At 40.8% G+C, this 23185-nt stretch overlaps 1 protein-coding gene across 3 annotated transcripts in view; it reads left to right on the top strand.

Moving 5' to 3' along the window:
- Positions 1 to 23185, top strand: part of CCDC178 (coiled-coil domain containing 178) — a 705487-nt gene that overhangs the window by 658741 nt on the left and 23561 nt on the right. The window lies entirely within an intron of this gene.

Genomic DNA, 23185 nt, shown 5'->3' on the forward strand with positions numbered 1-23185 from the left:
TGTTTTCCAATATTGAGATTCGCATGCATTTATTTGCTGCAAATCACATTTTTGGGAAAAATTTGGCAAAACCCAGCATATTTGAATATTACAATATCTGCTCATCGCTAAGTATATTGAGTGGATTTTATAAAGTGATTATCTCTCCCACATATTTTATTATAAATCTATATTAACTTACTGCATTTACTTTTGTGTTACGTTAAATCATTCGGGTTGTGCAGCACTATAGAATATACAGCCCTACATGTATTAGAAAACATTAGGAAGTTTGTATTAAAATGTAATCTTTACAAGCTAAGTTCATCCATTTGCATTTTTAAATTAGTGATCCAGCTGACTTACCTGGCTAAATATAAGGAGGCGATTTTATGTCTGTGTGTGCCAGTATATCAAATCTTAATTTTTTCCCCCAACCTGCACTGTCTGCAACCGATAAGATTTTTGGAGAGATTTATAGCTAAGATGATTTTGAAGGACTTGATGGACTGATGTTTAAGACGTTTATCAAATTAATTGGTAAATGGTTTTAGCATTTTTGTGTGCAAATCTCTAGGTAGTGTAAACCGTCCAGTTTGTTAGTTGTAAATATTTTAAAGCATATTTTATATACTTAAAGGGTTAAATTGGCTTTTTATCCTGTCCTGCAAGATTTATATGTGTTATAAGCTTGGGTTTACATGCTTCACTTATTCTTTTTAGTCCTTTTGCAATTTAAAAGAAATTCTAAAGTTTTCACCAAAGTACTTTATAGTGCAAGATGGAAAAAAACATTAAATAGGGTGTCTGGGTAAAAAATAAAGTTCTCCAAAGGTTTGGACCTGTAATAAAGAACCAAAATAAGTAATTCCTACTGACCTAGTCTGCACTGACACACCATAACCTCTAGCAGCAAAAACACTTCAGTTTATGATTGGCTGCAGCGGTCATATGACTTGAGAAGTGTGTCATCAGAAAAATACCAATGAAGCACTGCTGGTCATCTGACATCCACAGCCAATCACAGGCTTTAGCAGTACTGCTGAATTAACCCTTCTAGCAGGGTTCTCAAAAGATATCAAGACAATTGGCAAAAAGTTATAAAAAATTGAGTATTTTTATGCTCTTTTTGCCCAAAAAGCTTAGAGAAAATGGGTAAAGTGTATGAATAAATTAAATTTCTTGGTTAAATTTGGAAAAATTAGGTTTGAAAAATTAGGTAATGTCACATTTTTAGTTAGGCTGCTTTCACACTTCAATCTTTTTGCATCAGTCACAATCCGTCGCCTTGAGAAAATACGGTATCCTGCAAAATTATTTGCAGGATTCAGTTTTTTCCCCATAGAGTTGTATTAACGATGGATTGCGACTGATGGGCTTGGGTTGCATCTGTCCCGTGATGGATCAGTCGTGGAATAACTGTCCGGCGGACAGAAGCAACGCAGAATGCAACTTTTTTAGTGTGCATCGAAAAAACGGACAGCGAAGGATCCGTCGGCGTCCGTCGTTAGTTATAAAGGAAATCTATGGGCGCAGGAATCCGTTGTCATCCGTGAAGTGACGGAATCAGGCGACCAATCCATTTTTTTACTGTTGGCATGCCCAGATCGACTGGAAATTCAATTCTAGTCACAAAAGTCTCTCTCTCTTTCTCTCTCTCTCCCAGACTGGTGATATAGCTTTTCATTACCAACTAATATTTAGTGAAAAAAAATCAGATGGATTCCTTTTTTTATATTCTCCGTCACATCAGTTTCGACACAATCTGTGCCAGATCCATCTCATCAGTCACAAAACAGATTGCGATTGATGGAAAAAGACGGAAATGTGAAAGCATCCTTACACTTCAAGAAGTGTAAAGGGTGCTTTACACACTGCCACATCGCTAGCGATAGCTAGCAATGTTGTGCGTGATAGCACCCGCCCCCGTCGTTTGTGCGACATTTGGTGATCGCTGCCGTAGCGAACATTATCGCTACGGCAGCGTCACACTCACATACCTTTTCAGCGACGAGGCTGTCACCGCCGAACAATCCCTCCTTCAAGGGGGAGGTGCGTTCGGCGTCATAGCAGCGTCACTAAGCGGCCGCCCAATTGCCGGTGGACGCAGGTAAGGAGATGCTCGTCGTTCCTGCGGCGTCACACATAGCGATGTGTGACGCTGCAGGAACGACAAACAACCAGCGGCATGCACCACCAACGATATTTGGAAAAGGAGCGATATGTCAACGATCAACGATTTTTGACGTTTTTGCGATCGTTGATCGTCGCTCCTTGGTGTCCCACGCTGCGATGTCGTTAACGGTGCCCGATGTGCGTCACTAACGACGTGACCCCGACGATATATCGTTAACGATGCCACAGGGTGTAAAGCACCCTTTACTTTGTAAAAAAAATCTGTGAAAGTTGCAATTGATAAGTATGATGATAATGTAATGTGTGCATCCTCTGACACACACATTTAAACTAGAACCAACCAAAATTGGCACAGAACACACAAATGTTCAATAAATGTAGAGATAGTAAAAATAGACATTCAAATTATATACTTTTTTTTCAATTTTATTCTAAGAGTATATGATCACAAACCAATGATGGTGAGACAGTAAAATCTTGTCAAAAACACAAAATTGCCATAAAAAGGGTCTTCCAGGTTTCGTTTTTTCAGTGGAATACCGGACTAAATAAAATAAGGTGACGCTGCTTACCAAAATGAGGATCAAGACTGGGCATCGCACACTAGCAGGCCCCACATACAGGTACCATTTACATAGTTACATAGTTACATAGTTACTTAGGTTGAAAAAAGACCTAGGTCCATCTAGTTCAACCTTCCTCCACCAGTTCTACATTTAGTCACTAAGTCATTTATAACCAACAATGTTATGGTTACTGAGGAAATCATCCAGCCCTTTTTTAAAAGCTGTTATAGTATCTGCCATTACTACCTCTTGTGGTAGTGTATTCCACAGTCTGACCGCTCTAACTGTAAAGAACCCTAACATATTGCCTCCCATATTTTTTGTAACATGGCTGTTTGCCTTATAGCTTCTTTGCCCGGTATATGTCTGTATACCACCTATTGTAGTAGGTTTTGCACATACTTGTGCACTTGCCACTATACCAGCGCTATATGCACATTTATGCATCTTGTGTACATCAGCTGTATAATGTCTATGTAAAAAAAAGTGGGGACATGCTGTTCACAAGAGTCAGAGAACCTTCTCATTATCCTGATCTTTGGAGGTCCCAGTGGTTGAAACAACTTTGATCAAACATTGATTTCCTTTTCTATGGCTATGCCATGTTTCATTTATTTATTTGGCCATGAGGAGGATTATAACAGATCTGAAACACGTAGCCTATCTATACCGTGTTTTGTTCATATTTTGTGGAGCATTCAATAAAGCCATCCATTATTTTATTTGTATTGCGGGAGGTGGATATTTCTTCATTCTCCTCATATTACACACAGACTGTGTGATCCCTGCTCCTGGTGGTCAGTTTATTGAAGTTTTCTTTACTATTAAAGAGAACTTGTTATCTGGATCAGACATGATAAACTTAAGTTATGTGTATGAAGGCATTTTTCTGATTTAATAGTTACCTTCACTGTAGAAATCTTCAGCTTGGTTATTCTTTAATCGTCATTAGAAGTTTGGTGCAATAAGCTGTTCATGCATTGGAGCGAGACTGTGGGTAGGGTCTTCATCTCTGCCACATCACCTTAGCTGCCTCTGGTATAAGTATCTTCATGCTGTTTAAATTTCTGTTCCAGTGCCGGTTGATGGCGCTTCCGTAGATCGATCTGGTTGTAGGTGTCATTTAAATGGAGTCGGTATTGGCCTAGAAGCACATTAATCTCCCAACAGGCTTCAGGAAAATGGTACCATGGTGGTGCATGTGCAGATTGAGATCTCGGCACATCAATGAGCCGAGACTTCAATCTGCGCATGTACCGCCAAGGCAATATACCAGCTATCAGAGTAATGATAGTTAAACTCCCATAGAGGGACCAGGTAAAAAAAAAATTAAAAAAAGTTTTAAAAAAAATTGTATAACTATATATATAAAAAAAAAAATCACAAAATAAAGAAATAAAAATGAAAAAAAGTATTATACCAATAACTAGGTATATTTATGTAAAAAAATAAACCAAAGAAGTACACATATTTTGTATTGCCACATCTAGAGCAACCCGACCTATAAAATTGTCACACTATTTAACCTCTTCAGTGAACATGGTAAAAATAAAAAATAAAAAACATTGTAAAAACTGTCTTTCCATCATACAGCTGAAAAAAAGTGGAATAAAACGCCAGCAGAAAGTCAGTGAACACCATTAAAAGGAAAAAAGTGGTATCAAACTATGCTTTTTCATAACACCAAAAAAAAGTATAATAAAACTCGATTAAAAAAAAAGATGAAAGTAAATAAAAATGGTATTTCTGGACATATTATCTTGTCTCGCAAAAAAACAAGCCACCAAGCAGCTCTATCAGCAAAAAAATAATTTTTATATTTTAAAGCGGCAATATAAATGTGATATAGCTGTAATGGTACAATTCTTTTTTCTAAATTATTATTATTTCTTATTTAACGGCCTTCAGCTCAATATTAAGCCATTGAAACTTGATGTATGAATGCTCTGTAGGAAGATTGATCTTTTGCAATCCTAGATAGAGCTAGGGTCTTCACCGCCGTTTTTTGATAGTATCACTATCAAGCCATCTGGTTGCTGATCTTCCTCTTTGTTTTGTTCTTTCTACTGTACTCTTCCATCAAGATGTCCTTCTCCAGTTTTTGCTCTCTTCATAATATGTATCCAAAGTAGGCAAGTCGTAGCTTGGTGATCCCTGCTTCGAATGACATCTGGCTTGATTTGTTCCAAATTTGATTTATTTGTTCTTCTTGCCTATTGATTTTATTGTGCAAAGCATAAAATAACTATATAAATATGGTATTGCTGTAATTGTACTAACCCGAAGAATAACTCTGATATCACTTTCATGCGAGTGTCATGCGACTGTGGTCTGATCGTGCGATTAGACCACAGTTGCAGAGGGCGCTCCGGAGGGGAGGGCCAGCGCTGCGGAGGAGAGGGAGGGATTTATCTCCCTATCTCCTCTGTTGCAGGTTGATGCGAGAATCATACTGCTCTCGTGTTATACCAGTGTAACGCAAGAGCAATGCGATGTTTCTCTCGCCCCATAGACTTGCATGGGTGCGAGTGGAACATGATCACGTTCCACTCGTAGCATGCTGCGATTGTTTTCTTGGTCCGATTAGGGCTGAGAAAACAATCGCCCATGGGTGCTGCCACTCGCTCCATAGTACTCGCCGTGTGTGCTGATCCTAAAATGCTCACTACACTCAGAGACGAATTCCTTAAAAGGTGTACTTTCCAAATCGGGGTCACATGGGGATGGTGTCTGCTGTTTAGGTACCATAGCGGTTCTTTAAATGTGAGAAGGTATTTGCAGTAGTCTATTCCTGCCCAATATGAGCTTGAATAGTGCTCCTTCCCTTCTGAGCCGCACCGTTCATCCAAACAGTAGTTTTCCACCATATATGGGGTATTGTTGTGCTCATGAGAAATGGCACAACAAATCTTAAGGTATGTGCGCACGTTGCTTTTTACCTGCTTTTTTGCTGCTTTTTCTTCTGCGCTGTGTAATGCCAAAATGGATGTGTTCTTCTATTCAAGCAAAGTCTATGGGAATTTGGGTTTCTTGTTCACACTATGTTGTTCAAAATGCTGCCTTTTTGTGGCAGAACTTTGGTCAAAAACTCAGCTTTTCAGTGCAAAACCCAAATGGCAAAAACAATTGACATGTTGCTTCTTTGAAAAGCTGAGTTTTTGACCAAAGTTCTGCCACAAAAAGGCAGCATTTTGAACAACATAGTGTGAACAAGAAACCCAAATTCCCATAGACTTTGCTTGAATAGAAGAACACATCCATTTTGGCATTAAACAGCGCAGAAGAAAAAGCAGCAAAAAAGCAGGTAAAAAGCAGGTAAAAAGCAACGTGCGCACATACCCTTATAGTGTATTTTCTCCTGGTACCCATGTGAAAGTAAAAAAAAATGTGAAATGGGGAAAAAATGTATTTTCACGTCTCAACATTATAAAATTCTGGGGGTTCAAGGTGCTCACCACACACATAGTTAAATTCTTTGGGATCTAGTTTTTAAAATGAGGTTATTTTTGGAGGGTTTTCACTGTTTAGGCACATCAGGGGCTCTACAAATGCAACATGGCATCCACTATTGATTCCAGCCATTTTTGCGTTCCAAAAATCAAATGTCTCCTTCCTTTCCGAGCCATACTGTGCACCCAAACATTAATTTTCCATCACGTATGGGGTATCTGCATAGTCAAGAAAACTTGGATAACAAATTGTGTGATGTATTTTCTCCTGCTACCCTTGTGCAAATACATAAATTTGGGTTGAAGCAACATTTTTGTGAGAAAAAGTAAAATTTTATTTTTTTCCCTCTTTGCTGCTTTAATTCTTGTGAAGCACCTAAAGTGTTAATAAACTTATTGAAAAAAATTTGGGGGCACTTTGAGGGCTGCAGGTTGTCAGTTTCAAAAATTATACTGATGGAAAGTAGACATGTGGTAAATGTTTTTTGTCAATTATTTTGTGTTACATAACTCTCTGATTTAAGGACATAGAAATTCAAAGTTTGAAAATTGTGACATTTTCTAAATTTTGGACAGATTTCGGAAATTTTCTCAATTAAACACAAAATATATCATCCTAAATTTACCACTATCGTGAAGTACATGTCACACAAAAAAACAATCTCAGGATCACTGGAATCCTTTGAAGTGTCCCAGAGTTATTATCACTTAGGCCGGAGTCACACTTGCGAGTGACTCGCATTGCATCACCCGGCATGGCCACACACTCTTCGGACAGGAGTGTCTGAGCTGCATAGAAATATATACATGCCCCCCGCTCCTGTCTAGAGAGTGTGTGGCCATGCCGGGTGATGCAATGCGATGCGAGATTTGTAAGCGTCCCACCATAAAGTGACACTGGTCAGAATTGTAAACTTTTGCCTGGTAATGAAGGTGGAAACAGACTGGGTGGTGAACGGGCTAAATAAATAACTATACATGTTAGGTATCTACGTACTTGTACTGACCTGCAAAATCATATTACTAGGTCAGTTTTACCATATAGTCAAGATAGTAAATAATAAAAAATAATATTGTCAAATTGCACTTTTTTGCAATTTCACTGTCCTTGGATTTTTTTCCCATTTTCCAGTATACTACGGTATACAGTATGCTTTCATTCAAATGTAGACCTTGTACCACATAAACAAGGCCTCATATGGCTATGTTGATAGAACAATAGAAAAGTTATGGCTCTTGGAAGAATAGGAGGAAAAATATAAAAGGAAAAAAAAAAAACAGAAAATGGCAAGGTTGTGAAGGGTTAATATTAGTCTTAAAAACTGTACTGGGAGCTTTACAGGATGGATTGTCAAGCAAAAGCAGTTGCATGCAAACCTTACAGCACAATGTCAAGATATTGGATGGAGTGGTGTAAGCACGCCATCATTGGACTCAGCAACATTGGACTGTTGAATGCCAAATCAAGCTTATGTGCTTGACTGCGCTATGTTAACTGTAAAGTTTCATGGAGGAGGGATAATGTTATGGGGTTTATGTTTTTCAGTGTCTATACATAACTGTTGTGTGTCATTTTCAGCACACAGTATTATGTGTAACATATTTCAATCACTATTTATCCAACTTTTATGCAGAACAGTCTTAATATAAAGCAGAATGGCCTCACACTGTTGGGTCTGATTTTTTTTTCACAGAGCAATATGGCTGGATGTACTCCCTTTGGTCATAATTTACAATGTTTGTCGACCTTTTTTCTGGTCATCGAACTACGTATGGTTCATATTTGCTTTATGACTATTGCTGCAAAGCTCCTTCCTCTGTATAGTAGTTACAACCACATACTGTTGAGGTGGCAGTTTGGGGATGAATTACTTCTCTTGCTCGCCATCTTCTCTGATACTTTACTTTCTTTCCAACACAGTTGATTATAGCTTAAACTGCCCTCAACCAACTTTATCATCTTCATACACAATAGAGCAAGTACATGAACAGTACGAAATAAATCCTCAGCTTTCTGGCCGCTTACATCTCACGTATAGCATTCCTCGCTAGTAAAGACTCTGAGCCTAGAGCGCAGCACATCAACACAAAGCACAATCCATACCATCCCTGAAATGCCATCATTTTTGTATCAGCTCTGCTACATTATATAAAAACGTATCAATCGCCAACTTGACAGGTGCTATGTGAAGTACCAATGCATTTAGTGCATAGATGTATCTCGCTATATGTTTATTTTGTGCTTACTACACATATGTATATAATCTGTGCATGTGTGTATATATATATATATATATATATAGATATATATATATATACACACACACACTGTATATACTGTGTATATACAGTATTATGTATATATGTATATAATATATATATATACAGTGGTGTGTTTGTGTGTGAGACGTGCTTTAGCTTTTTCAGATGATAGAAAATGTGAAGTCATCTGTGTCCAATTTAGCTAGCCAGCCTATTATTATAATACTGTATTTGAAATATGAGTCAAGTGGGTTCTACAGCTTTTATTTCTGAGTTATGGAAGCAAACACATGTGGCTAGTCAACTGCAAATTCTTAGGAACATAACAATGTATTCAATGAAAATGAGGCTGCACTGAACATTTCCTGCACAGATTTGCAGGTTTTTAAAACCACACAGTTGAAAGATGCCTAAACCAGTGCATTGTGGTGATGTGACATTGCCTGCGACATTAATATAAGACTAGTCTCCCAGGGATGTCAATAACAGTAAGTAACACAGAGAAGTGACATATGAAGATGAGAACCAGTCATTGTGATCACTACAACACACGAATAACAGTCATACAATAACATCGCTCGCTGCTTTATGGAAAATCCCACAACTTCTAGATTCTATTATTATCGCAGACTAGCCAGCATTTTATATACAGACACATTGATATTGACGTTCGTTACAACTGGCTTGCGTATCCAAATTACAACTGTGTTTCCCCGAATATAAGACAGGGTCCTATATTGTTTTTTGCTTTGAAAAATTGGCTAAGGCTTATTTCAAGGGGATGTCTTATTTTTTGCCATGAACAACAATCCACATTTATTCTTGAAAAAAATCAACATTTATTCAAATGTAGTCATATTGCATTCTGAAATATCAACATAACACATGTGTGTCTATCTGTCTATCTATCTCTATCTATCTACACACACACTCACACACACACACACACACACACACACACACACACAGCATACATACTAGCCCATCTCCTCTTCAGCTTTAGACTCCTACAATTAAGAGACCTTTTGGTGACAACCTAGTCACATGATGTTATGTTACAAAGGTTCTAAAGCAGTGTTATCATCAGGATATAAATGCTGGGGCCCCTAAGAGAAAGGGAGCCCATTGAAATTGCCCAGTTTGCTCTCCTTTCTCCCTAATCCCAGTCCCGCATACCAGCCTGTCTCCTGTTCAGTTCTTTTGCACTCCTTGAATTAAGAGACCATTGGTTACATCATATCACATGATGTGAAGTCATCAAAGGTCCTTAAACAAGACACATCAAGAGATAATGGACATTTTGCAAGTCTCTAAAGTCTCCATATCTTTCCATGTGTGTTTGGTTGAACGTTTTCCCCTTTCACTAGATGGAGGATGGGGATCTGGGTCTCTTTCCTGTACTTGTAAGTCTGGTAGGGACAGCGTATTCCTTCCTTCAGACACGATAAGCTGCAGGCAGGAAGAGTGCAATGATGACAGTTATATTCCTCACTGTTCAGCAGCAGGATATGCACAGAGACTCTGCAGAGAATGATACTTTGTTGCTAATGCAGGTGCAGCTGCATACTCCTATACAAGCTGGGCTCTGGCTGGGTTCTCGTTTAAGGCTATGTGCGCACGTTGCGTTCTGGCCCTGCAGAAATTTCTGCAGCGATTTGAACAGCACACATGTGTTTCAAATCGCTGCAGAAAGAGTCCTTAGTGAAAAAAAAAAGCAGATTCCATGCGCTCTGACTGCAGCCCCTCCCATAGACAGAGCGGGGACTGCATGCAGAGCACAGGAAAGAAGTGACATGTCACTTCTTAGAACGTGCGCTTCGGGCAGCAGCCGAAACGCTGCGCTCTAAGACGCCACGTGCGCACGTCTCATGCATAATCTTCATAGATTATGCTGGGGACGCAGGACGCATGCAGTTACGCTGTGGTGCAGATCGCAGCGTAACTGCATGCAAATACGCAACGTGCGCACATAGCCTAAGGGGCATTTTGCACACTACGACATCGCAGGTGCGATGTCGGCGGGGTCATGTCAAAAGTGACACACTTCCGGCGTCGCACTCGACATCGTAGTGTGTAAATCCTAGATGATACGATTAACGAGCGCAAAATCGTCGTAATCGTATCATCGGTGTAGTGTCTGGGAATTCCATAATTAAGCGACTGCGACAGGTGTGATGTTGTTCCTCATTCCTGTGGCAGCACACATCGCTGTGTGTGAAGCCGCGGGAGTGAGGAACATCTCCTACCTGCGTCCTGCAGCTCACGCCAGCTATGCGGAAGGACAGAGGTGGGCGGGATGTTTACGTCCCGCTCATCTCTGCCCCTCCGCTTCTATTGGCCGCCTGCCGCGTGACGTCGCTATGACGCCGCACGACCCGCACCCTTAATAAGCAGGCGGGATGCCGGCCAGATCGACGTCGCAAGGCAGGTGAGTCCATGTGAAGCTGCCGTAGCGATAATGTTCGCTACGGCTGGTATCACAAGATATCTCTGCTGCGACGGGGGCGGGGACTATCGTGCTCGGCATTGCAAGCATCGGCTTGCGATGTCGTGTGCAAAGTGCGCCTAAGAGTCTATCTGAAAAATGTCCTTTTCTCTGGGATTTAAATGCAGACCTTGCATTGCTGTCTCTAAATTATACTGTCTATTGTACTATTCTGACTCACGGATATGTAGCACATGAGGGTGCCTGAACGGGCTACTTCTTCCTGGGCCCTTCATATTGACCTGTACTCACGTTCATATCGGTTCCTCAGATAGCTTAACTTGCCACAATCTCATTGCAAGAAGACTACAGGAAAAGATGAATGTTTTTAACTGAAAATCTTGTATTGATGACAATGCGGCAGGTACAAAGAGTAATTCTTCTCCAGAGAGCAAACAACATGTACATGAGATGGCTGATACTAAACACTATATTGAGAAGAAGGGCGGGGAAAACTGATAACACAGAGCTACATTATCAAAACTCAAAATTCTGAGGTAAAATCTGTATTCAGTGAAGATTTCCCCATTACTGAGAGGAGATGACACATGATACTGATGGGTGGAAATGAACTTTGTGGACACCATACTCTTTTGGGGGATGCACTGTGTCGCATCATGCTGTATGGCAGAGTGTACTGTAGGGAAATCATAAACTGTAGGGGACATGCTAAGGCACTTTAACCCCTTAACGACCCATGACGTACTGGGTACGTCATGGATCGTGTGCCGGTAAGCCCCGCCCCCTGCCGCCGGCAGGCGGCCGCGATCCGCGCACTTATCAGCTGTTATCAACAGCTGACATGTGTGCCTGCTAGCCGCGGGTGGAATCGCTTCCACCCGCGGCCATTAACCCCTTACATTTCGCTGCCCAAATCTGGCAGCGATATGTATATGGGCGCCGCCATGACAGTCACTTACCCCGCCCCCGCCGGAAGTCACGTGACATGATCATGTGACTTTCGGTGGTTGCCATGGTAGCACAGGGTCATGTGATGACGCCTGTAGCTAACATGACTCACTTCCTCACAATGCCGGAATACAGCCGGCATTGAAAGTAAAGCAGCAAATCTGCAGTTCTCAGCTCTGTAGCTGAGATCTGCAGATAGTGCAGAGCGATCGGATTGCTGATCGCTATAGCCCCCTAGGGGGACTAGTAGAATAAAAAAAAAAGTAAAAAAAAAAGTTTTAAAAAATTAAAAAAAATAAAAAAAACCTAAAAGTTCAAATCACCCCCCTTTCACCCCATTGAAAATTAAAGGGTTAAAAAAATACAAAATACACACATATTTGGTATCGCCACGTTCAGAAATGGCCGATCTATCAAAGTATAAAATCAATGAATCTGATTAGTAAACGGCGTAGTGGCAAAAAAATTCCAAACGCCAAAATTACATTTTTTGGTCGCCGCAAATTTTGCGCAAAATGCAATAACAGGCGATCAAAAAGTAGCATCTGCGCAAAAATTGTACCGTTAAAAACGTCAGGTCGAGACGCAAAAAATAAACTATCACTGAGCCTCAGATCCTGAAAAATGAGAACGCTACGGGTTTTGGAAATGGCGCAAAATGTGTGTCACGTTTTTTGGACAAGCTTGTGAATTTTTTTTAACTCCTTAGATACAAGTAAACCTATACATGTTTGGTGTCTACAAACTCGCACTGACCTGAGGCATCACATAGATATCTCAGTTTTACCATATAGTGAACACAGTGAATAAAATATCCCAAAAACTATTGTATGATCACACTTTTTTTGAAATTTTTCTGCACTTGGAATTTTTTTGCCGTTTTCTACTACACTATATGGTAAAACTTATGATTTCATTTAAAAGTACAACTTGTCCCGCAAAAAACAAGCCCTCATATGGCATGATTGATGGAAAAATAAAAAAGTTACGCCTCCCGGAAGAAGGGGAGCAAAAAACAAAAACGGAAAGTGCCCGGGGGCTGAAGGGGTTAATCACCACAAAATCCACCTTCCAACCAAATACGAGAAATGAGTAAACCAGCATGCAGGTAATCAACAGATTATGTCAAACTATCACAAATTTACATACAGAGTAACATACGTTATCATTGATTACTGTGCACAAGAACTTAGTTATACCTAAATACCCACAAGGGAAGTTAAATAAGGCCATAAACTCTTACTATACATAGCACAACTAAAATAGAAGAAAGTATTGAGTCTAAAATTTGCTTTTTATTAATATATTAAATTGAAACAATACAAAATTATACTCTGTAAAATACAGAGGCTGTACTGTAATTGGGGACAAATATGCTGGTTTGATTAACATTAGGTCACATCAATATGTTTAATCCCAAGTAATCTGGACTGAAAATGCAGTATTACTCATTATATGGGATACAATTTTTAATATTCTTTGAAGTACAGATCTTGTCAGATGAAAAGCAGTAGTTGACTGCAAATATTGTGGTAAACTAGGATGCTTAACAGGAATCTGGACAGTCTTGTCCTAAAAATTCTGTGTTAGTAAAGATATACTAAACCAAGGGTACAAAAAGCCAGCTAAAGATGAATGTTCCTACAATAGTATGGCTTAGCGAGCAGATTTGTCCCCTCCACCCCAACGCACGTTTCTTTAGTACTTCCTCAGGAAATGTGTGTTGGGGAGTGGGGGAGACAGTATATAAAGATCTGCTAACCATGCCAGTGGTCAGTATTGTCATTTGCAGAAACCAATATAATAAATTTACAAACCTCCTGACATAATGTTCTATCTAGAAATCAGGTAGTATTGCTGGGATAGCTGTATATTTTCTAATTTTGTTAATTTGTTAATATTGTTCGTATGTGAATATCCTTGATATTGGCTTAGTTTAGTCTTAGCCGACAACTATCAGACAAACACGCTGTATGAAAATGACATGCCCAGTATATATATTTCTCAGCTGTATCACTTTATTATTGGGATGAATGAGTACATTACATAGCTCTGTGGCATATTGCAATATTATGACAATGTGCAATTCTGAGTGGATTACACAGTGAAGCTTATGTTTCTGTCAAGTTGTTTAACATATGAACTGATAATTATAATCATAGTCATTAAGTTGGAAAAAGACATCACTTCCATCAAATCAACTGTTCACTTAACTGCTTAATCCCAGTTCTCTTGACTGTTAGAAGCCAGAAAACCTCATTAAAGCTCTTTACAACTGTCCCTCATATGAGGAAGTGATCCTTCCAGCTTCTGAAAAGTCACTTGAATGTTAGATTAGCAGTAATGGCCAAATACCATGGGGAGGGAATTTTAGCATTTTGCACAGAACAGAAACATGCTGTAAAAAATGATGCATCCTGATTATTGAATGTTTACAAGAGGACATACTGTGGTGCTTGAAAGTTTTTGAACGCTACAGAATTTTTCATCCTTCTGCATAAGTTTTACCCAAAACTACATAAGATTTTCACATAACTCCTAAGAGTAGATAGAGAACCAAATAAACCAATAAGATAAAAATAGACTGTCATTTAGTTTTTTTTCTGTGTGTGGTGTGGATGATCTAATATCACAAATATGGATGGCAAAAGTTTGTCAACCTTTAGAATCAGCAGGAAATTTGAAGATGAAATTAGAGTTTGGGGTTTTAAATCAATAGGATAACAATCAAGTGTGAGTGGGCGAGGTGTTATATTTAAAGAGGTTGCCCACTACTTTTACATTGATGGCCTATCCTTAGCATAGGTCATCAGTAGTGGTGGGCGAACCCCCGATGTTCGTGTTCGGGAGACTCATCCGAACTTTTTGTGAAGTTCGAGTTCTGGTTCTGAGATAACGCGAACTTGCGTCCGAACTCCGGACTTGGACTTAACAGTTATGGGATGGGGTGGGGGAGTCTGTAATATAAAGAATATAGTTAATAATAAACATTATTATACTTACCGCTCCCGCGACGCGTCCTGCACACCCACTCAGCTGCTGTCTCCCGGACGCTTCTCCTTCCGGGTTCGATCATCAACTTCCGGTGGTATTCACTGCACTGCTCGTCACTTGGCAGTCTTCGGCTGTTTTCAGCCGTGTTCGCGGTGACATCAGGGTTCACTCGAGTCCATAGCTTAGCCATGGATTGAACTTTGACTGTCACTGTCAGCCTGCTTTTTGTTCTGTATAGATGTTTGTCTGTACAGAGCGATGAAGCAGAGTTGACATTGCTCTCCCTGTAAATTACGTCGGACAAAGGATTTTTTTTATAATACAGATGGAGTTTCTTAATTTTTTTTCTTTTATTTCTATGTGTTGTGTGTTTCTTTTTACTGTTTACTAGAAATTCATGGTGGCCATGTCTAATTTGGCGTGACACCATGAATTTTGGACTTAGTACCAGCTAAGAATACAAAGCTGGTATTAACCCCTTTATTACCCAGCGTGCCACTGCCATCAGGGCCGCTGGATGAGCCTGGTAAAGCGCCTGGAAATGGCGCTAAGAAACAATGCACCATTTCTAGGGGCGGCTGGGGGCTACAGTGAATCCCAGTCCCCAGCTGCCTGGTTTTGCCTGACTGCCGATCAAAATACAGCGGAAGCACACACATTTTTTTTTTAATTAGTTTTTTAAATAATTAAAAAATTATTTAAAATGTATTTTAATGCCAGCCAAAGTAAAGCCAGGCAGATGGGGGTGGCATCCTTTATCTGCGCTGAGAATCAAAAGTACCGCAGAGAGCTACCTCATTTTTTTTAATTTATTTATTTTTTACACTACTATATGTATGAGGGACCCAACAGAGAATCACAGCCACTGTCACGCAAAATAGGTGTCTGTGATTGGCAGTTGGAGTAACCTGGAATCTGCCCATACATTCTAGATGCTAGAATGTATGGGTTGGTTTCAGGTTACGCCAGCATCCAATCACAGACGTCCACTCTGTGACAGCGTTTGTGATTGTCTGTTATTTTAGCAGTAAAATAAAACAACAACACGGAGAATTTTTTTTTTATTAGAAATAAAGACATTTAGGACTCCATCTTTATTACCCGCCAAAAAAACCTCCTACGTAGTCCAAAGGAGGGCAAGCATATTTAGCTTTGCTACATCTGTGCGAGGAGACAGACAGGTCTGCTCCCACAGATTCAGGTACTGACTCAGCTGAGAGCTGTCAGAGACTTCACCCGAGTGCACAGCTGAGGCCGGCCAGCTGTGCCCCCGGGGTAACCTCGACTGAAGTCACTGCAACAGTGCCATAAAGTGAGCGCTTGTCGGCAGTGAGAGCGCTAACGTCAGAGTCGGGGTTAGCCGAGGGCACAGCTGACGTCACCGCTTTCACCACCGACAAGCGCTCACTTTCGTTAGTGTTGCAGTGACGTCACAACAACATTCACACCAGACTGGTCACATGGCTATGATGTCATGTAAGGTACTGTAACCTACGAGGTAACAACATTTACACCAGACTGGTCACGGCTATGATGTCATGGAAGGTCCTGTAGTCAGTGGAGGTTACACGGGGGCACAGCTGACTGTGCCTGCTCATCTGTGTGAGCAGACCTGTGTTTGTCTCCTCGCACAGATGTAACAGATGTGAAGAGATGCTCGCCTTTGGACTTTGTCGGAGGTTTTTTTTTACAGCCCCTGGACCTGAACTGGACCTGAACTGTAACAAAAAACTCGTGTTCGGGGCCTTGTGCACGAACACTATGTGTTCGGTACGAATCCCGAACTTTACAGTTTGGGTTCACCCATCAATAGTCATCAGTGTCTGATTGGCCCTTGGTCAGACACCCAGCACCCCGCCGATCTTCTATTCTTGGTCCGTTCTCCTCAGGTGAATTGTCGGGTTGCCTGAAGCTACTCCCCGACCTAGGGTCCGTGTACCCCATCGTGCCTTCAGTCTCGGACCGGTGATAGGGCCAGGCTGCTGGCCGTCCTCCTCGACGGGTCCGAGCAACTTTCCATGATCCCCTGCGACCGGGGGTCCAACTCCTCTAGGCCCAGACCACCGTCTGCAACCTAGGCAGTTCCTTAGGGAGTCCCACTCCCGACTTCCTCCTTCACACACTCACTGACTCTCCTCGACTCAACTCAACTCAACTGACTACACTTTCTTCACCTCCCCTCCCTGACCCCCCAGGTGGGCGACTCTATTCCTCTCCAGTGGACGGTGTCTCAGGTGAGTGTGCAGGGTGTATCTAGGATTTTGATTCGCTGATGGAGGCAACACCACTTAAGTAGGGACCCAGAACCAAGAGGGAGGTGGAATACTGCACGGAAGGGCAGCTTGTGAAGAACCCTGTGACGACCTGATAGTCCAGGGGCGTCACAGAAGTGTATCATGACATAAACAACAGGGATTTCTGTAGATCTCTGAAGAAGAGATGTTAATGCTTTTTAGGCTGGAAAATGTAACAAAACCATCTGTAACTTTTGAACCCCAACAATCCAGATTCAAACGAATTAATTACAAATGAAAGAAATTCAGGACCATTGTTACCCTCAATAGGATTCATCAACCAACAAAGATCAACCCAAGAGCAAGGTATATAATAGTCCAAGAGTTCACAATAGAGGTCACAGTAACATCAAAGCAACTAAAGACCCCTCTCAGTTTTGCTAATGTTAATGTTCATGAGTCCATCATCAGGAAAACACTGAACACAAAGGTGTACATGGCCAGATTGCAAGGAGAAAGCCACCACTGTCCAAAAAAGTATATTTCTGCCCATCTGCAGCTTACTAAAGATCACATGGACAAACCAGAAGTCTATAGGAACAATATTTTGAGACCAAAATGAAACTTTTTGGCTTAAATGAAAAGTGTTATGTTTGAAGGTATAAAAAGACTACAGCACAGCATAAACACTTCATACCATCTATAAAACACGGCAGTGATAGTATTATAGTTTGGGCCTGTTTTGCTGTGTCTGGGTCAGGAAGGCTTGCCATTAATGATGAAGCAATGAATTCTGAAATTTAACTTCAAATTCTTAAGGAAAATGTTGGCACATCTGTTCATGAGTTGAATCTAGCAATATATTACTTATTGTGCTACATGCTGCCATTTTGATAAATTCACTGTTTTATCTGTTGCAGATCTAGAAATTCTCTAATTGTTGAGTGTAAAAATGGTGGGTGCTTGATGGATCCACAGCACCACGGGACTCGGGGTAACCCTGTGTGGAGGGGCGTAACTAAGCGACTACTTGGTCTTCACTAGAGCCCATGGTGGTGAGGATAGGCTGGGCAGCAGGTAGTTGCTAGGTTCCACTCCAGGGCAGTCCACGGATCTGCAGCAGCTTACCGCAGATAGGGTGCAGGAGACATAATGCACAACCCAGAGAGACAGGCAGGCATTGGATAAGATGAGGATGGGAAAAAGAGCATGGGTACAGGAAACAAACAAGGATTAATGAGGAGAGGCCAGGAACAAACAGGAGGTAAGCCAGGGCGAAAACGGGCAGGACAAAGTGGATACAAAAATGAACTTATTAGACAGAGCCCAACAGACACACAGAACAAGATTAATACAGAACGGGAGAACTGACAGAACAGACATAACTAGGAAGCAAACAAAAACTAACTTAAAGATCAAACACCAAAATGGAAAGAGAAACCATCTGGTATGGCACCTTGTGGGCAGAGGATTGGCTAGGGATGCAGAGCTCTGCTGGACACAATGATATAAATTCCAGCAGAGTCCTGCCATGCCTCCCTATAGCCAGGTGGAGAGTCTCCAGATAGTAGGAGGTAGCAGAGCTATGAGTGCTGCAAAGCAGATCAGCAAAAGACCTGCCACTAGGGAAAATAGAGTGGAGAGCGTTGTGACTTGCTTGGTACTGACTCCGGTGTGACATTGAGCTCTATATATCTCCACTCACACCACTGATTGATACCTTTTTATTATGTATACTATGAGTAGACAGAAAGCTGATGGATGCTAGTTTTACTATTGTGATAATCTCTAGTTGATAAAACAGTGATTTTATCATAACTACATTAAGCAGCCTTGTAAGTGACACATCTCTGGAATCTGAGTCTCTCTTTCTACATTATGCTGCTCTCAGATTAGGTGGCAAAAATCTAGTGCCAAATTCCCTTCAAAGATGCATAAAATTAAGGTTTTAATATAACCAAGTAAAAATCCTGATCTTTTATCCTAAAGAAATTCTGGGGAAGTAGTAAAAGTGAGAAGTTAATGGGAGAAGCCCTACCAACATGACAGAGATAAAGCTGATTTGTATGGAAGTATGTGTAAAAATTGCTTTAAACTGATGTGCAGGACTAATTACAATTGCTAAAAACACGTAGATGCAGTTATTGCTACATATTGGATCACACCAGGTACTGAAAGCAAAGGTTCCCATACTTATGCCACTCACATACATGTAATATTAGGTCGATTTTCTCAATAAAAAAATGACAAATGCTAATATTTTTGAATCATTTGTTTGATTTGGTTCTTTATTTACTTTTAAGAATGATAAGAAAAACTGATCCAGTTCGGGGTCTAATTTATGCAGAAATATGGAAAATTCTGAAGAATCCTTAAGGGGGCTTTACACGCTACGATATCATTAATGTTTTATCGTCGGGGTCACGTCGTTAGTGACGCACGGTATTGCAGCGTGTAACACTTCCCAGCGACCTTAAACGTCCTCCAAAGTGGTGAAAATTGTTCACCATGGAGAGGTCGTCCTAAAACCAAAAATTGTTAATGGTTGTTTAAAGATGTTGTTCCTCGTTCCTGCGGCAGCACACATCGCTGTGTGTGACACTGCAGGAGCGAGTAACTTCACCTTACCTGCGTCCTGCCTGCAATGAGGAAGGGAGTAGGTGGGCGGGATGTTCGTCCCGCTCAGCTCCGCCCCTCCATTTTGATTGGCCGGCCGCTTGGTGACGTCGCGGTGATGTCGCCGTGACGCCGAACGCACCTCCCCCTTGAGGGAGGGATTGTTCGGCAGTCACAGCGATGACGCCGACCAGGTGACGCTGCCGTAGCGATAATGTTCGCTGCGGTAGCAATCATACGATATTGCATGCACGACGGGGGCGGGTGCTTTTGTGTACGATATCGCTAGCAATTGCTAGAAATATCGTAGTGTGTAAAGCCCGCTTTAAACTTTCAATCACCACTGTATAGTATAATGTTCTTGTTAGTTTAACTGCCCCTACTCCTTAATCATGACAGTTTTTTAGACTTTTGCAATGGTCAATCAAGTTCCTCCACACCAAACTCACCCAACCATGGCTTTATGGACCTTGCTTTCTACATTGGGGCAATGTCGTGTTCAAACAAAAGAATGGATTCCCCAAACTGTGCCCACAAAGTTAATATCATACAAATGTCCAAAATGTCTTGGTTTGCTGACGCATTAAGGTTTACCTTCTCTGGAACCATGAGGCCTATGCGAAACCCAGAAACACAACTCCATAGCATTATCCCTCCTCCACCAAAAATTGACCCTTGCACTGGCAGGTTTGGAGTGCTTAACATTATGCTTCATGATGTAAGACTTACATTATCTGTTCAGCCATGGAAACCCTTGTCATGAAGCTCCCGGGACACAGTTTTTGTGCTAATTATGCACAATGCACCTTGCCAATAAGTGACACCGCCTGCTCTCACCGGCTATACCAGTAAGTCCTGGCAGGGTGCGTATGGCATGTTGTCATATTTCAGAAGTCTCCAATCACATAAAGTGACTTCAAACCTCAGTCAGAAGGCCAGACAACCCCTTTAAGTGGATACACTTAAGCAACTGAGTTTTGAGGGACCTTCTTCATAACATTATAAAAATCCTAAATATTAGTAATATGATATTAATATTGTTATCCACTACACACAATAATCCTGTAATCTGTATGATTTAGCAGACATTAAGCGTGTTAAGTTCCCATTTATTTCTGAGTTGATATTCTCCTGGCAGGTATTGATGTTTATCACGTCAATTGTATTGATTAACAGCAATGAACTGTGACAATGTTTCCATATGTCAAAGGATCCTGGCTAGTGTTGAGCGGATCCGAACTGTAAAAATCCGGATCTGCGGTTTCAGCGTCCGACCCGGATCCGATCTGTCCGCGGGAATCCGGCTGCACGATCCGGGATTCTCTCTCAACCCGCAACGGATCCGCCGGACCCAGATTATTAGAAGTCCGCTCAACTCTAATCCTGGCCATTGACCTGTTTGCCCATACACCAACCACTTTATTTATACTACTTGTTCACCTTCTCACACCATTGCACGGTTTAGATATGGATATAATGTACATAAAAAAATTGAGCAACTTTTTCACTGTTTACTTGCACTGATTCTGAGTAATGTCATGTATTATAGCCAGGGGTTATATTCAGAGCTCTACCAGTTGTCATTGGTACAATTCAACATCTTGTCGACATACCCCCTAACTTTCCAACTTAATGACACGTGACAAAGGTATTTCGTAATAACTAATGCTAAATATCTTTGTGATACAATAGAAATGTTAAAATAGGGAAGTAGAACAAGTGTCATTCCTCCTAATGGTTTCATCTCTGTGATCACCACAATATTAGCACTAGGGGTGATCACTCGGTTGTCCTACATTTTTGCCATTTTTCAATCAGATTAAAGGAAAAATAATGGACCAAAGTGACAATCTCTGAGAAATCACACTCTCCTCTACAATAATATTGTAAAATAAAATAACCTTTTAGTTGTCCCTTTAGCTATAAATGCAGCAGACCAGAATTTTGTGTACACTGCATCAACAAAATAGGTGACATTTTTTTCAGTTATTTTCTGAGGTTATGGTTTTTACCAGGGGTCCCTGACCTGTGGTTTGGGAGCCACATGTGGCTTGCAGACCTATGATGTGTGGCTCAGTGCTATCTGTCAGTTTGGTACATTAACTTTAGGTCTAGTAAACTGCTATGAAGAGCAGGCTGATAGTGATGAGCGAGCACTACCATGCTTAGAGGCTCAGTTGGAGCATTATGCTTGAGTACCTGAATATAATGGAAGTCAATGGGAAAGTCAAGCATTTTTCCAGAAGATCTTCCAGAAAAATGTTCAAGTTTCCCATTAACTTCCATTAAACTCGGTACACGAGTTGAGCCCATCCGAGCATCCAACTGCTCGTTTCATGTACCCAAGCTCATCGCTCATCACTGCAGGCTGTCAATTTACTGGTAATTGGGGCTCTGGGTGTTACTTCTGTGGGGGGAATGGAGAGCAGGAGCTGGACATCAGTACTTGGGGGGATTGAGTGGGACTCTGGATGTGGTGCGCTCTGCTCTGTCAAAGCTGAAATTGGCTCTCAATTTAAGAAATGCTGGTTAATACTGTGCCAAATCGTCTTGGAAATTCATGCATGCTACAAAATTGTCGAAAATGTCAACATTTTGTGCCATACTCACCAAAGTGAAAATAAGTTGCATATTTTTGTGAGAGAAATGTTGTCAGCGTGTATCCAACATTATACAAACTAGAAATAAACTGAATCTTCTGGTCAAAGATGCATCAAAGTTAAAAGGGGTTCATGCCTCCTCTTAACTTGTATTTTAATCCACATATGATTTAGGTTCGGTATATGAAACACCGCTATTATAATAAGCTAAATTCCAGTCCTACGCAAGATGGTGAATAAGATGGTGAATAATTTATTGTGACATTACACTGTGCAGGGCAGAATTAGAAATTTAGCTCCGCTACATCCGTCTATCTAAATGATAAAGCTTGTTCCACACAGTACAATCCTAATTGTTTACTTAGTGTCCCAATGCCTTGGTTCTGATCTTAAAAAATGAAAATGAAAACCCAAAAAGGTTCCCATGCCAACAGTATTGTGTGAATCTCATGCTATCATCAATTTTGTAAATTGCCAACATGTGATTTGGTATGGGAGTGTCAGGAAACATGGTATGGCTTAACTTCAGGGGTCCCTGACCCTTCTTACCTTAAGAGCAGTTAGTTCTGAGAAATAATAGTGAGCCACATTCCTTGAAAAGAAATCATTATAGCCTCCTGTGTGCCCATTTGATGGTTATAATTGTCAATGTACCCTATTCTAAAGTCATAAGAGCCCTGTTGAACTCAAAATTGTAATGGCCCCGGAGTCCACTTATAAAGTAGTAATACAGCAAATGCCCCCGTAAAGAGTAATAATGCACCAAGTGCTATGTTATAAAGTAATATGTCTGTACATCACTTATAAAGTAACAATGTGGTAGAAAAAAGAAATGGCCGCACATCCAAAATTCATAAGTTGATCAAGTTCAGGTATTTAATTTTTTGCCTAGCAGCATTAGATCAACTTATGGATTTTGGATGTGCGGCCATTTCTTTTTTCTACCACATTGTTG

The sequence above is a fragment of the Anomaloglossus baeobatrachus genome, chromosome 6 (genome assembly GCF_048569485.1).
Source record: "Anomaloglossus baeobatrachus isolate aAnoBae1 chromosome 6, aAnoBae1.hap1, whole genome shotgun sequence".
Classification (NCBI taxonomy): Eukaryota; Metazoa; Chordata; class Amphibia; order Anura; family Aromobatidae; genus Anomaloglossus; species Anomaloglossus baeobatrachus.